General features: G+C 45.4%; 1 protein-coding gene across 1 annotated transcript in view; it reads right to left on the bottom strand.

Moving 5' to 3' along the window:
- Positions 1-16,522, bottom strand: part of snx29 (sorting nexin 29) — a 71,817-nt gene that overhangs the window by 39,815 nt on the left and 15,480 nt on the right. The window lies entirely within an intron of this gene.

A 16,522-nucleotide genomic window follows, 5' to 3' on the forward strand; every position in this document is an offset into this window, starting at 1 on the left:
CTGTGATGGGGTCTTTATTATGACGAACGGACAAACTGTATGTGTGTGTGTGTGTGTGTGTGTGTGTGTGTGTGTGTGTGTGTGTGTGTGTGTGTGTGTGTGTGTGTGTGTGTGTGCAGATGTTACAAAGTCTAAGAAAATGGGAAGGCAGCTGGTCTGTAAGAACTGAAATAGCTAGGCAATAATCTCGAGCAGCTGTCTGTCTGAAAGGGGGTGTATGGATGAGTGGGTGTGTGTGTGTGTGTGTGTGTGTGTGTGTGTGTGTGTGTGTGTGTCTGTGTGTGTCTGTGTGTGTGTGTGTATGTGTGTGTGTGTGTGTGTGGGTGTGTCTTCCCTTGGAATTCTCCCCAGCTCTGATTCCTTCAGCCTCCCACTGCTAATCAAGGGAAGCCAGAGCATGTCAATAATGTCTGCCAAGGCCCTTTCACAAACGGTCTTTCATGCAACAAAGTGGACAGTAACATGTAGGTAAAGAAATCCCAACCATCCATCACTGTGAAATTGTGGCTGTTTGGACTCTTCTCTTGCAAATCATGTCTCTTGCTCAAAGCTTCACTGTGCTGGGCACAATGGAGGGTGTACCGTACCATGGAAGTGTTTTGCTGCAAATGACACTGTACATGTTCTGAGTGGATCACCATCTGAGTCCCAACCATGCATATCAATTAGAGCACTGGTACACACAGATACATCCATAACTGATAGGTTCTGGATTATTAATGTGCAGATAGGAAAACCCCCACAAACAAAACTACAAACGCAACTACAAAAGCGCTCGCACACGCACACGCACACGCACACGCACAAACCAAATACGGTAACAGAAGCCTATACTCAGACCACACATTGTTGATCGGCTGGGGAGCTGGGCAGAAGCGGCTGAGTTAATTAACGAGTAATCAAAGCAATTTTCCTTAATATTCCCTCATCTTGCAGTAGTGTGTGTGTGTGTGTGTGTGTGTGGAGGGGGGGGGGGTGAATGTGTCTGTTTGTTATCGTTCCATCAGAGATTGTGCCTGCACTGATGGCCCCAAATTATAGGAGCGAATCTGATCTGCAGACGTGAAATCGCATAGCAAACACATCACATCACAACACAAACACACACACACACACACACACACACACACAAAGCAGAAACAGGGGAGAAGTTCCATTGGCTGCCATTTTAAAACAGTAATGTGAAACAACAAGTGGTAGAGACGGTGGGAGTGGCCATTTATCATCATGACTGATGACAGCAATCAATGTGTTTTGATGCGGCTCACTTAGGCATACTGATTAGAAGTCTCAAGCCCAGCAGAGCTGTGGGTTGACACAAGCTAGCTATTGATTGCTCTGCTGAAGTGGAGGACAGGTCAGAATGCAGAGAAATCATTTCAGGTCTGAAATACCTGATCAGTTAGTTTATCTAGTTTATCTTCACCTACTGTTTATCTTCACTACCACATTACCTACTGTATGTCTCAATCTTTGAACATCAGAGTTATGTTTAAACATAGCAAGAACCGCCGTGGCCTGCTGGGGTGGAAACATCTGTGCCAGGGATGCTGCGAAGCTAAACAAACTGGTGAAGAAGGCCAGCTCTGTGGTGGGGACCGGGCTGGACAGCCTAGAGGTGGTGGCAGAACAGAGGATGGGGAAAAAACTGGCGGCCATGCTGGCCAATCCCTCCCACCCGATGTACTGCAAGCTGGCGGGGATGAGGAGCAAGTTCAGCCACAGATTTGTTCTCCCCCGTCAAAGTACAAAAAGATTTGGACAGTCCTTTGTTCCAGCTGCACTCCGACTCTACAACCAGGCCCTGCAGGGTGGGGGAGACCTGGAGCTGGAACTTTGGAACTTGGAACTTTTTACTTATTGAGCCTGCACTGTTTTATGTATTTTATTGAATGTTTTCTGTCTGCCCTAACTAAGCTGTTTGACAACAAAATTTCCCCATTGGGGACAATAAAGGTTTTCAATCAATCAAACAATCACAACCGGCAAATAAATGCTTTGATTCAAGTTGAAGTCCACGATTTCAATGCACAAAAACCGCGCTCGGCTGCCTCATTCAAGGCACACAACCATGTGAGAAGTCTAAAACAAACATTCTAAATTCCACCAAATCCCCAGTCATCTTAAAAAAGCAATTTCAACAGCTCAAAGAGAAATGTCGAGTTTATCACTGTTTTTTTAGGGGGGGGGGGGGGGTTTACCCCGGAGATGACATCTCATAAGCAATGGCTGGCCATGTACAGAACACTGGGGTGTTTGGCAAATGGAAAGGCTTATCAGTGAAATGAGACAGTATTTACACCAGGTCGGACGTCAAGGTGTGTAGAGTGATGTGATAAAGAGACAGTAAAGAGACAGTAATAACCAATAGGCCGGGGCCATTTATCTAGACCGGATGTCATGGTGCTGAAGCTCCATCATGGAGAGTTCCTCATGGAATATATTATATTATGGTCTGTCTCCACCCTGCTATCCCCAGGAACCCCTACTGACAGTGGACTTGTGCGTGCGTCGTGTGGTGTGCAATCCGTGTTTGCAATCTATGTATCCAGTATCTCAAACAAAGGCACTTCCCTCTTGGAAACGCATGACTTGATCCACACAGAGCCTGGCCACCTGTACCAGGGAAGGGGGGTCATGAGAAGAGAAGGAAGTATCTATCCCACTTGTTGTCATTTAGATAGAGATACTATGAGCACAATCAAAGCTTGCCAATGCTTCAGGCACAAGTGGTGCTCCACTGTCAGAAGTGCCTATGTGGGAGAATTCGGTACCCCAGCTAGTACAGTATTTCACGTGGCTGGGGTTGGTGTGTGGGGGGGAGCCTATACTGAAGTATCTGTGGTACCAAGCCTTTGGAGTAAAATAGCTCTCAAAAGCCAACATGCTAAACCTATTGGGATTTCTGCATGATTTCTGCATGACCACATCTTAATGTCACAGGTGGAGACGAGAGAGCTGAAACCAATCTGGAAAAGTTGTCAAATTATTCATGCCCTGAGAAAACTTCATCTCCCGCCGTGATTGCACTGCTATGAAAAGAATGAGAAGAAATTCAATTTGGAAGTCCCAGAGACGGTACGCATTATTCTATTTGGAGAGATAACTGATATAGAGTTCTCAACTCTTGAGTACGTTTACAGTGAATACTCATATTCTGCTATTTAAATTCTTCATTGTTGTGCCTGTATGCATTATGAAATATGCATTTCACGTAAATACTGTACGTGACCCAATAATGCTCTCCTATTCTGTACTTGTTTACCGAAGAGGGGCTCGAAGAGATGTGAATGCTTCTATGTAGTTGGTGTGTGTGTGTGTGTGTGTGTGTGTGTGTGTGTGTGTGTGTGTGTGTGCGTGTGTGTGTGTGTGTGTGTGTGTGTGTGTGTGTGTGTGTGTGTGTGTGTGTGAAGAAAACCTCATTATTCTCATGATCAAAGCAATTATTTAAAAAAACGTTGACCTAAAAATGTCTCAGCTAAAAAACATCAGACACACAGCAAACATCATGCTGCTGCAACCTATTAAAACGTTATTAGGCAATCACAGTCCTCACACACACACACACACACACACACACACACACACACACACACACACACACACACACACACACACATTCACGATTACATGTTTACATACAAACATACATACAAATGCATACGAAATAACTGAATTACTCATATGATGACTATTTTAATAATAATTATTATTGTTATTATTATTATTATTATTATTATCAATAATCCATGAGCCAGCTCATACAACTCTTGATACAGTTCCAGTACTGAACAGCAGAAGCACAAATAGCCTACAAGTAGTACTCCATGGCCAATAACACTGGCTTTCCTCTCCCATAAATAAGTGATACTACAGCAGGAGATATTTGAGTTACTTCCAGGTAAAGTACAGCTTGTTTTGTTCTGTATCTGTGTGCTGAGGAAAACTAGCTAGGGACTGACGATACAGTGGGGGACATAAGTATTCAACAACATCAACAATTTTTCAATTCAACATATTTCCATTGCAGCTATTCACATGAAATGTAGACCAGACATTGGTATTCACTCAATAACACTACACAGCTAAAGAAATTGTAACATTCCAACCCATTAAAAAAATATATGTGCAATAAAGTGGAATACCACAGGAAAAAAGTATTGAACACAGTAAGAAAAAGCACTAAATCCGCTTATGCCACTAATGAGTTCTCCTACCTGTGCTAATTAGGTGGGTAAGTACTTCCACTTTAAAAAAGGGTTTCCCACTTCTGAATGCAAGTAAACAAATCATTTGTCACCAAGCTTTCCTGCAAGAAATATCTCATTATGGGTAGAGGCAAAGAACTCTCCCAAGACTTTCGCAACAAGGTTGTTGAGCAGCATAGTAATGGCACTGGTTACCGACGGTTTTCTCAACTTCTAAACGATCCTATAAGCACCATTGGGGCCATTATCTGCAAGTGGAAGGAACATCACTTGACCAACAACCAGCTACACTCAGGAGCTCTTCACAAGAGTTCTGTCCGGGCAGTCAGAAAGTTAGTCAGAGTAGCCCAAGAGCCAAGGACCACTCGAGCAGAGCTCCAAGAAGCAGAGGGTACAGTTGTCAAAAAGAAAACAATAGGCAATGCATTTCAACACCACAGTCTCCATTCGCAATGTAGTCTGGTCAGACGAGACAAAAACGTTCAGACGAAAAAACGTTCAGACGAAAAAACGTTCAGACGAACATGGGCAACAATACAACGCAACATGTTTGGAGGAGAAATGGCTCTGCATATGATCCTAAAAATACCATACCTACAGTGAAGTTCGGAAGTTCGGAGGTGGAAGCATCATGGTATCACTACAATGTACACATAAACATATCATAAATGTAGCTGGCCCTGATGTCATGAATATGTCTAGACTACATGACAACCTGAAATCCACCCTTTCATCTTCATTTTGGTTGAAACACAAGGGTTAATTTCTTGACCGACGGGGTCGTGAGGTCATTTGTATCAACACGACATCAACCACAGTGCTGACAGTGACGACACAGCACGCTTTGCTCGCCACTTAAACGATGAGTAAACGCTGTCTCGGGAAACAAACGGCCTCTCTCATTAGCAACAAGCTGCTCGGTTGCCCAGTCCCCCCAAATCCCTCGTTCTCTGCCACCGCTGTCGCCGCCACAGCGTTAATTGACTGCCATTTTAAAAAGTCAATCTAATTGCTTTTTGGTTATTGTGTTAATAGTCTTGCCGCTGTTAAAGGGCGGACAGCCCCTCCCAGGAGAGAGAGTGGATCACACAGCCGATTAATTTGCCTTTGCCGCCATAATTTAATGCAAGGCAGCAGATGACTAATGACAATTGTTGAAGTGGGTCAAATCAATTATTCCGACATCTAGTGTGGAAGACCAATACTTTTCCTCCAAACCTCAAAAATATACCCTTGTGTAGTACAGATGCATACTCATAGATGGAGTACAAACACAGACTCATATAGTACACATTATGGAATCGTATAGTACACACAGACTTGTATAGTACACACAGACTCGTATAGTACACACAGTCTCATTTCCTGTTGTAAAGCACTTTGAGCTGCATTTCTTGTATGAAAGGTGCTATATAAATAAAGCTTTACTTACTTACTTACTATAGTACACACACAGACTTGTATAGTACACACACAGTCTCATTATAGTACACACAGAGCACTAGCACATAACAGAGGGGGTACTGAAGCCTGGTATGAAGGATGACTTGCTTCAAGCACCCTCAATAAGGCTTAAATCCCAAATCACATTTGTTTTTAAAGGCACATATCCTCAAAAAGTGGCTGGTCATCTCTAAACTATCCTGGTGATTGATCATAGACAGGTTAGTTTGGGCTCAGACAGGGAGTGCTGATTAACTCCTGCTGTGACGACTGTACAGTAACCTCAACATGTAGTCTGACAAATGACCATGTCTGGAACCCCCGGTCATGTCTAACTGCTCTAGCATTCTAGAACCCCCGGTCATGGCTGACTGCTCTAACATTCTAGAACCCCCCCAGCCATGGCTGACTGCTCTAACATTCTAGAACCCCCGGTCATGGCTGACTGCTCTAACATTCTAGAACCCCCCCGGTCATGGCTGACTGCTCTAACATTCTAGAACTCCTGCCATAGTTGACTGCTGTTAGGACAGCAGAGTCACTACCTATCTTCCACCATAGACTGAAGACCCATCTCTTCAGACGACACCTTAACTGTCCCTCCTAAGAGCTCTTCATCCCCTCTAGAGTCACTTTGGATAAAGGCGTCTGCTAAATGTCAATAAAGCAATGTAAATCTCTAACATTCTAGAACCCCTGTCATGGTCGACTGCTCTAACATTAATTTCAACAACACAATCTACAGTGTACACGGTTTCCATTGAGATGAGATTCCAGAGAGTCTGTCAGCATTAGATAATGGAGGACGAAGATCAACACGACCCGGATTGGTTGAAAACAGATAAATGTAGGAAGAAGCTCACATGCAAGGGCAATCTGAACCCCAAATCTGAGCAAAGCACACAGTCTACCAGGAGGAGGCAGGTTGAGGGAGAAATCGGAAGACAGGCTCATTATATTCCGTTCCATGCATTACAATGAGCCTCTTGAGTTCTAACTCCACAAGCCTACACTGGGGTATACAGTAGGAGAGGAAGCAAAATAAGATCCTAACCATTTGGCACACTATGTAGCGAGCGCTGGGAATTGTGCCTGGTGCTGGGTATCTCCTCCTCGCAGAAGGGGAGCTCAAGAGAGGCAGCGAGTACATTAAGTATTGATGTTCCCATCTGCAAGCAAAGGAGAGAAGGCTGTCCACTAGAGAAGACGAAAGGAGAGAAGGAAAGAAGAGGAGAGAGAGGAGATCTAGATGTTGGTAGCGTCCCCCCCCCCCCATCTCTCTCTCTCTATCTATCTCTCTCTCTCTCTCTCACTCTCTCAAAACCCTCCACTCCCTTCTCCTTTCAGTTTCCAACTATTCACAAACACTTGCAGTTCACTCAGAACTTCACTAAGAACAATCCGTTCATTCAAATGAAATGTGCTCTGTTCCTGATACAGAATTAAAAGGGAGAGGAAGAGGAGACAGAAAAAAAAAACTGCTGCTGCATCCCATTAGCAAGTGTAATTTATATATTTCCTATTTTGGGGATTGGGGAGGGAGGGGGGCAGAAAGGGAGAGGGGGGGCAGAAAGGGAGAGAGAGGGAGAGAGAGGCAGGGAGGAAGGGAGAAGGAAAGAAAGAGAGAGTGGAATACCAAAAAAAGAGAGGGGAGAAAGAGAGGGAGAGAGAGAGAGGCGGCTGGCACTATCAGGTCTGCCAGAGCTGTGTGATATCCTGATGGTATCACTAGGCTATTATGAGACTGAGGGAGACAAGGAGTGTCTGACTAGCGACTACGCACGTCGGATGATGAGGTGTCAATGACTGGACACAAACACACCATCAGAGGATTGACACCACTGACGTACGCCATCACAACTTACTTGACAAAACTTCAGTTTGCCGTCAACAGCCAGGCCGGTTACATCACAATGGGGCCCAGGAGACAGCAGCCAGGCAACCTCTGACAGGCATGCTGCTCTGACTTACTTAAAGTGAATGGCACTCTACACAGAATGACTTGTCCTTTTAAAAAGAAAACCTTTTGGTCTCCCCGATTTGTGCAAATAAATAATGCACGAACAGAAACGACACAGATCACTGACTTTCTATAGCCGCAGGAACAAAGACTTAATTGAGAGACCAAAGTGAAAGGGGGGGGGGGGGGGGGGAGAAAAAGCACAGGGTCGAAATGAGCTCCAGAGGACAAAGGAGCCTGTTCATGTCTGGATGGTCGGCGTAGAGATGAGTCCATCAACAGGTCAGAAGGACTCTGAGACAGAGAGGGTGATTTCTCTGGACCCTATCGCCGGTGTCATTACTCAAAAGCCATTGTAAACGTTCTGGTCTGTAAGATCCTACCACAAGGTCACGGAACAGCAGCAGAGTAGGATGTCTTTCCAAACTATTTAACACTCTACATCTCATTTCCTACGAGGCTATTACGGTAAATCCACATTATGGAGAGCTGTCAAAGCCTGTCCGCTCTCTTCACACCCTTGTGAATCTGGGCAGTGCTCGTATGGTGTAATGGAAACACTGCCATCTATGGGTCAAGATGATAGCTGAGGTACTATAAGAAAGAGCAGCACTTCTCCACTCCTTCATCTGCACAAAAACACAGGATATCTCAGATGGTATTTGCTGTAAGGCTAATCCAGTTCTTTCACATTAGTGCAAGACACAAGTGAAGGCAGCCACTGTATACTATTGTGATGCACTCAATTTAGAATGAAGAAACAGTCCCCTCTGTGTCTCAGGAGATGTCACAGAGACATCCAGACATACCCAACCCTCACTCTAACCTTAACCCAAGTGACAAGCAGGAAGTTTGACTCCAGAGAAACAACAGTAAACAAACATCAGCATGCATATTTGATTAAATCAGCGGGGCAACCAATTATGATTGAGATTAAACTGCTATTAGACATTAAAGGCAGACAGAGAGTGTTAGCATAATGACACAGAGGGATGACAAGCTTCAATCACTCCTGTGCGTGCGTGTGTATGTGTGTGTGTGTGTGTGTGTGTGTGTGTGTGTGTGTGTGTGTGTGAATGTGTGTGTGTGTGTGAGAGAGGAAAGTCTCATTAGCAGTACTCCACCATAGAACAGGTCTCTCCTGTGTGGGCTTACTATGGAAAACTCATTAGAGCTACTCTCATATTCTAGAGTAAAGACCCACAGGAGGACGACAGATGGACAGACAGACGCACAGACAGACAGACAGACTCACAGACAAACAGACAGAGAGAGACAGACAGACAGACAGACAGACAGACATAGGGCTTTCACACCGAAAACGTGAAATGTGTTTAGAATTATTTAGATACTGTTGTGTCCCTTTCTCAGAGGTTCAGAATCTGATCATGGGAATGTGCTCACTGATTTTACTTCTTGGTATGACAACAACTTTTTGGATTCCCTTCTGCGGTCAGACTGTTAAACTCAGATAGGCGTATTCATTGATTGTTGAATTGTATTGTATTATTTCAAGGTACCCACGATACCCAATGATCTTCCTCGCTCCTGGTGCACTTGTTGTTGTTATTGTTGTTTTTATGTGGTGAGACGTTTTGATGTTTCTCTGTGAACATGCTGCTCTTAATTAATTGCCCCTAGTGGGACTAATAAAGTTGTTTGAATGGACTTGAATTGTAAGATATTATCCTCATTTCCAGTGAAGTAGCCGCCATCTTGTTGTGCCATTTTTGTTTATCCCGCCGCTTCGTCACCCAACGTTGATGACGTCGTGGTTTCCGCTTAAACTGGTATGAAGGTTCTGAGACTGGGAACCAGAAACGGCACGCAGCCTTGCCGGTGTGAAAGCCTTAACAGACACACAGACAGACAGACAGCCCCCCCCCCCAATCTAACATGATTAATGATTGCATCCCCACATCCATCTAGTAGGAGGGAGGGTGAAAACAAACATCCCTGCCTGGACTCCTCTGTATTTACTTTGACATGACTGTTAACTGATCCCTGCTGGTGTGTTGATGTATTGGATCTATATTAAGCTCCTGTTTTCCAACACTCACCTTTCATATTCCCTTCCCTTGTTCTGTCGCCAGTGACAGTGTAGCCACAATTTCATTAGTCACTGTGTTTCAGGAAGTGATCCGCTCTGGTGTCAACAGCTGCCCCGGTATGTCACTTACGCTGTGTAGAATATGTATATTTACACAAAGACAACAAAAGGAGCCGAGAGCTCCAATTCAGAAGCTTTTCGCCCACTGAGGATGAAAGGAGGATTCAATTTCTGTCACCGCTGAAACTCAAAATAAGTATACTTCTCTCCTTCTTCTTATCTACTTTTTATCTCCCTCCCTTCCTCCCTCCCTCCCCCTCCCTCTCCACACTCCCTCTTCCACTCTCTCTCTCTCTCTCTCTCTCTCTCTCTCTCTCTCTGTTGAGAGATGCTCAACAGGCCCGCCATTCAAATCCAGACGACCTTAAAGGTCAAAAGGTTGGCCTAAAGACAATCACATACTATCACATCCAATACCAACACCGCCATATTTCTATGGATTATTAATGAACCCTGTTTAAAATGGAGGAGAGGGGTTTTTACTCAGGGAGTTGCTACACTTTTTGAGATTTTGTTTATAATATGTGCATTTAGACTTGACACCAAATAATATGGAGGTTAAAAATGTTACTGCATTGCTGTTAGTTGGCAAAGGCAGGGAAGACAAAATAAATTCCAGTGAAATGTCTTCATTATTTTGGTTAAGAGGATAAAGGTTTGATTCTTTAATAGTGTAGTTCTTAATCACAGTTAAAAGGCACCTTAGTTGTGAGATGTTCTTTGAAAATTGTCAAACACGGTGTGAAATAAATTACAATAATCTACTTAATCAGGGAAATATTTTGAAAGGATATCTGATGTAATCCAAATCTCTTCATTTATAAACCAGAAATCAAGGCTTGGAGCCAGGCAGACAAACAATAATGCTCAATCAAAATGTTTTCAGCTGATAAAACCCCAACTTCAGACGCAGAGTTCATAACAGTTTCACATTGAGCTTAAAGATCATTTTGCCACAAAATACTAATCCTGTAAATAAAATAGAATAATGATGAATACAAGATAAACCATAATTGGAATATACAGAGTAGCCACACAGTAGAGTGAATGTCATGCACCGCATGTGCCAAGTTATAGGATTAGGTGAAACCAGAACAGGGTCTAACAGCTTTAATCAACATACTGTATAAGCTCATTTCCATAATGCTTTCACAAGTAGATGAAGGCCAAGCCCCTGTGAGCATCCTCCACTACTGCTACCACCTATCTTGTGTTTTCAGGAGAGGAGAGGAGAGGAGAGGAGAGGAGAAGAGAAGAGAAGAGAAGAGAAGGGAGGGGAGGTCACTTTACAAAACTCTGTGTGGACTGTGTGGAAAGCTAGTAATCAAGTAACGGTCCCTTGGCAAAGCTCTCCACGCAGCTCATAAGCCAGGTCTTTGAAGGACAAAGTGCTCCTCTCCAAAACAGCACATGAAAAGGAGGACTCAATTGTTTTTGAAGCTGAGTCCTACGCTTATCACATTGGAATTTAACAAGCTAAACACCACAACGTTAGTCACAGACAGAGAAGCAACATCTAACAGCAATATCGCAACAAAAAAACAAACAAAAAAAAGTTGTACCCTAGATTTGGGGTTTTGAAATATGCCCTAAAACCACAAATGGGAGATAGATCCGAGATTTGTTGGAGACTTTTAAGTGCGGCTTTTAAAGCCTGTGTGGATCATAAGAGTGTTTCAATCATAAGCCTCTAAGCGACTTGCGATAGCCATCTCTTTGAGCTTCTCCGCGCTCGTTCCCCGGCACTGTGAAACTACACTGAAGTAGACGGACATCAGAGGAGTTAGAAATCGGAGGACGGGGCTCATTGTAAACGCATGGAATGGAATGAGGAATGGGATCAAACACGTGAGTGGGATACCGACACCATTCCTCATTCCATCCCATCAGTTTACAATGAGCCCCGTCCTCTGATCTCTGCCTCCCGCTGCCTCCCCAGAGGGATGTGAAGGAAAGAGGGGACAGACAGAGAGGGGGGGGGGGGGGGGGGATTTGCTCTTGAATTCATTATCTCCTCTTGTGTCTGCTGAGCAGTGAGTACTGGGCCAGTTGGGTGTCGCAGCGTGCAAATCCGCTCTGATTAGTGTCGCGGCCCAGACAAGCGGGAGTCTCTGACGCCGTGATGACATCACTAAGCCCCGGCCACCTGTCGAGCCTCCCCAGAGTGCTTTTCAGCGGCGCTGGGACTCTGAAGTTGAGCTTAATCTGAATATCATTCAGATAGCTGCAGGACTCTGACATGCACATCTGTTGCAGTGATTAAAACCGCCCCTTCTAACACATCCCACACACACACACACATCTCCACACACACACACAAACACATCTTCAAACGCAAACACACACACACACATTTCCACACACACATTTCCACACACACACGCACATGCATGTATGCATGTATCCACGCACACGCGCGTACACACACGCGCATGCACGCACGCGCACACACACACACACACACACACACACACACACACACACACACACACACACACTTTGCGACAATGACAAAACAAGTGTACTCTAGCTAAAACAGCCAACACAGGCTTGCAAATTCCCATCATTTCATCTGTGATCTGCGTTTGGATCTTATTTATTCTGATGTAGAATATCAATACGAGCTGCAGTATCAGTGGTGGTCAGTCCTGCTGTGGTGTCAGTGGTGGTCAGTCCTGCTGTGGTGTCAGTGGTGGTCAGTCCTGCTGTGGTGTCAGTGGTGGTCAGTCCTGTGCAGTTCTGTAAGCATGCCCAAAGAGGGGCCAGAGTGGATGGCAGTGAGGAGGGAGGTGGTGATGCTCACAAGTTGGTTGTACTCACCCAGAGTGCACCAAGCACAGCTATGGCCTGGAGGCACTATTGTTTGTTTGTGTTTGTGTGTGTGTGTGTGTGTGTGTGTGTGTGTGTGTGTGTGTGTGTGTGTGTATGTGTGTAGTCCAGTGTTGACAGGATAAATGTGAAACCACCGCAGGCGTTAGGAGTGAGAGGTGTGTATCTCAGAGCCCGTCTGCAGGTACATCACCCGAGGTATGAGTACGGTATGTAACTCCCCTAGACCACCACCCCCGACCCCCCAACCCACTTACCCCTCTCTACTCACCAAACCAAATGTTCCAAATAAACACTCCCAGCCTTCCTGTCATCTCATCCCCCCCAACTAGCCCCTCCCCCATCCCCCAGCCTTCTCATCCCCCACCCCCCCGAACCCTCTCATCCCCCAACCAGCCTCACCCCCACCGTCCACCCCTCTCGTCCCCCAACCGTGACCCATCTCATCCCCCAACCAGCCCTCTCCCTGAGCCTCTTCCCTATGTTATCACCACTCTCATCCTCGTCACCTAGACCACCCATCCTCATCCCACTCTTCAGCCACACCCAGGGACAGCTCTGGAGAGTTGATGAGACTGAGCAGGGCGGTGGTACATACTGAGACAGAGCTCTGTCTGGCATACGGGCCTTGATTAAAATGTTCATTAACACTGCAGAGCGCAGGTGATCAGCCCCCTCACCCCCCTGATGATGGCCACCTGGCCCCACTCGTGAGGAGAGGGGGGCACTCTCACACATCTCCAACCAGGTAAATACACACCGTCTGTTTAATAAAGTGCCTCTCACACACCAACGCCCACAGCAGCACACACACCTTCTGTTTAATAAATGGCCGCGCCTCTCTCACACACACACACACACACACACACACACACACACCTCTGCGTTTGCAAATGAACACAATCTGTTTGAGGAAGACTTGGAGCCACAACAAATCAAGACAAATGTGTGCTTGTTTAACCACCACATCTAAACATGCGTTCATGCAGAGGAAGGAAATATGTGGGATGTGGGACATCAGTGAAATCCAGTTTCCAGGTTTGATTGAATAGGGCCCAACACATACACCCACAGACACACCCACAGACATACACACACACACACACACACACACACACACACACACACACACACACCCACACACCCTTCTGTTTCATTAGGAGTCCCTGCAACACACACACCTTCTTTTTAATAAAGACTCTCCCCATCATCATAACCGTCGCCAGTAGCTGAGTTTAATCAACGTAAACACAATTACACACACGTGGGCGAACATGCACTTCCATCCCTCATCGCAGGCGCTGAGCTGAGCTACTGACAACAAGATGGCTGACAACCTTATGGTGCAGGGGAGGATGAATGTGTGTGTGTGTGTGTGTGTGTGTGTGTGTGTGTATAATGAATTAGTAACATGCCATTATTAACATTTCTGTCGCGGCCACTATGAAAAATGCTGCTCATTCACTCATTAAGTGAGCGGCTGTCGGAGGAGAAGCGATGCCTCGTTGTGTGTTTATTGGTTTTTAACCGGCGCCATAATCCGTTTCCTGAACAGCGATTAATCCTTCTAGTCCAGCCGGGGTGTATAAATGGCCATATGAAGTCAAATGCACAGAGATGAATCTACCAGGGGTGAAAGACCACCGAAATCCCATCAGGAGAAAAACGAGTTTGGGATAGGATAGGATATGACTTTAATGTCCCTGAAGGGAAATTGTCTTGGACACACAGTACTGCTGAGATGAAACGTGTTAGTGGAAAGAGTGACTAGAGGGAGGGTTCCACTATATGGAAGGGAGGAGGTCCATTCCGATGACCAGGGAGACTCGACCTTCATTCAATCAGTGTTTCGAGAGGTCTCTGACCATCATCTAGTGATCAACCCGACAACTATTGGCTTGATAAGTCTTTCTGTACCCCCTTCTACAACCAATACGACTCCAGAAAGCAATATCAGCAATATCCTCAGGACAGAATCCAATCAGCCATCTTGACTAGAAAAGGATGAGTCCGTATGAGGTTTTGCGGAGGTCTTTGAGCAGGGGATGCCCTTCATCTAACAGACACACAAGCAATGTCACCAGTCTGAAGTCCAATCAGCTGTCTTATTACATCCAGCAGTGAACATGCCAACATCAAGCTGTTCATCAAAAGGTATCCACTTCTACGATTGGAGACGTTTTCCCAGGGGAATTCTCTCATCTTGCTCTGAATTACTGTAAACATGACTATTTCAGCAACTATCTCAGCAATTACTGTAAACATGACTATTTCCTTGTACTGCATGGAATAGAATGAGGTACATCATACATCATTCTTTGATACCACATCGTGATTGATACCGCGATTCCTCGTTACATGTAATGCGTTACAATGGAGCCTGTAACTGTTCCACCTCGACCAGCCTCCACTGTAATCGTCCCGTGAGAGGCTGAGTCTCATTCCATAATGACATGGGGAGAACAACATCCCTAACTCCTGCCCTCAGTCACACACTGACGACACGACAGGCCCGCGACGACACTCCGACTGAGGAGATCCCAGACGAAGCGTGGAGAGAAGTCATGGAGGGGGGAAGACAGCCCTGGCTCTGAACAGAGAGCAGAGTTGCTCAGAGCGGTGTCTGTGGCCCGTCTCCCGTCTCAGAAGATCACATCTGGAGTAGAAGCCGTATCATTAGAGGAGTTTTTAGAAGGCAGCAGGATGATCAGTAGGGTGCGGTGACAGGGCATGAAAACGGCCTGTATTGTGCGCCTGTGTATCAATTCAGTTCCTTCTTCATCTTCCCTCCCCTCCCCTCCCCTCTCTCTCTCCCGCCTTTCAGATGCAACTCAACATCAAAGTCAAATGGAGTATGGCACATCATTAGCGATAGAGACTGAAGGAATGGTGGAGAAAATCATTTAGACACAGATGTAAAAATATTCAGTATGCCTGTCTTTTACATGGAGGGATAGAGCGGAAGGAGAAAACGCAGAGAGAGAGAGAGAGAGAGAGAGAGAGAGAGAGAGAGAGAGAGAGAGAGAGAAAGAGAGAGAGAGAGAAAGAGAGAGAGAGAGAGAGAGAGAGAGAGAGAGAGAGAGAGAAAGAGAGAGAGAGAGAAATAGAAAGGGAAAACACAACACCGCCAGCTGAATGATTCACCAAATTGGGAGATTTACATGAAGAAGCATCACTGTGTACACTGTAGGGCCTGGCTCCATCGGGACCCAAAAAGAAAGGCTAAGGATTGTGGGTACTTCGTCAGGCTGATGTGCTAGGGCTCTTTGTTAGTGTGGGAACGGAACCTCAGCGTTTTACTGCCTCCTAGAACATCATTATCATACATCCTCAATGTTCAGGAGCTGTGCACTTACATGTCTGTGGCAGGAGCAGCAATGTGATTTGAGACAGGGATGTCTGACTGCAACAGTAATTGCTGAGGCCTGGGAGACGAGATGTGTTGTGACTGTGATGTTTTAACCTTGACGTGCATGTTTCCTCTAAGTGAAAGACGCCAGATAAAATGGAACACCACCGTACCATTCAAACCTCTTCCAACTCAAAAAATGAACAAATATGAAATATTATCCCTAGACCCGTACTCTCTCAAAGCCCTTCAGAGTCCTGAAGAGAATAACATTGACAGGCTTCCTATCCTCTTCTCCACCACTAGCACTGCATCGCTGACACCCACATATTAAATTGTATTCAAAAACATCTCAGTGTATGAGTGCCTTTTGCCTCCTAGATCGTAATGAATACGATTACAAGGACAGGTGGGATGAAAGGAAACACAATTCTGAGTTCTGATTCTAAGTCATATTATTTAGTCAGGCAACTGCTTCAGCCTCCCTGGTCCTCTGTGCCTTTAGGGGTGTCCACACGGTGCCTGAGGATAACCCCTCTCTTTGGTGGAGGGAGATACTACTGTCCTCACACCCGGAGAGCAGCACTGATAACCACTCTCTTTCCCCTCCAAATGTAATTAGT

This window comes from Nansenia antarctica (genome assembly GCF_963989245.1).
Source record: "Nansenia antarctica genome assembly, chromosome: 11".
NCBI lineage: Eukaryota > Metazoa > Chordata > Actinopteri > Argentiniformes > Microstomatidae > Nansenia > Nansenia antarctica.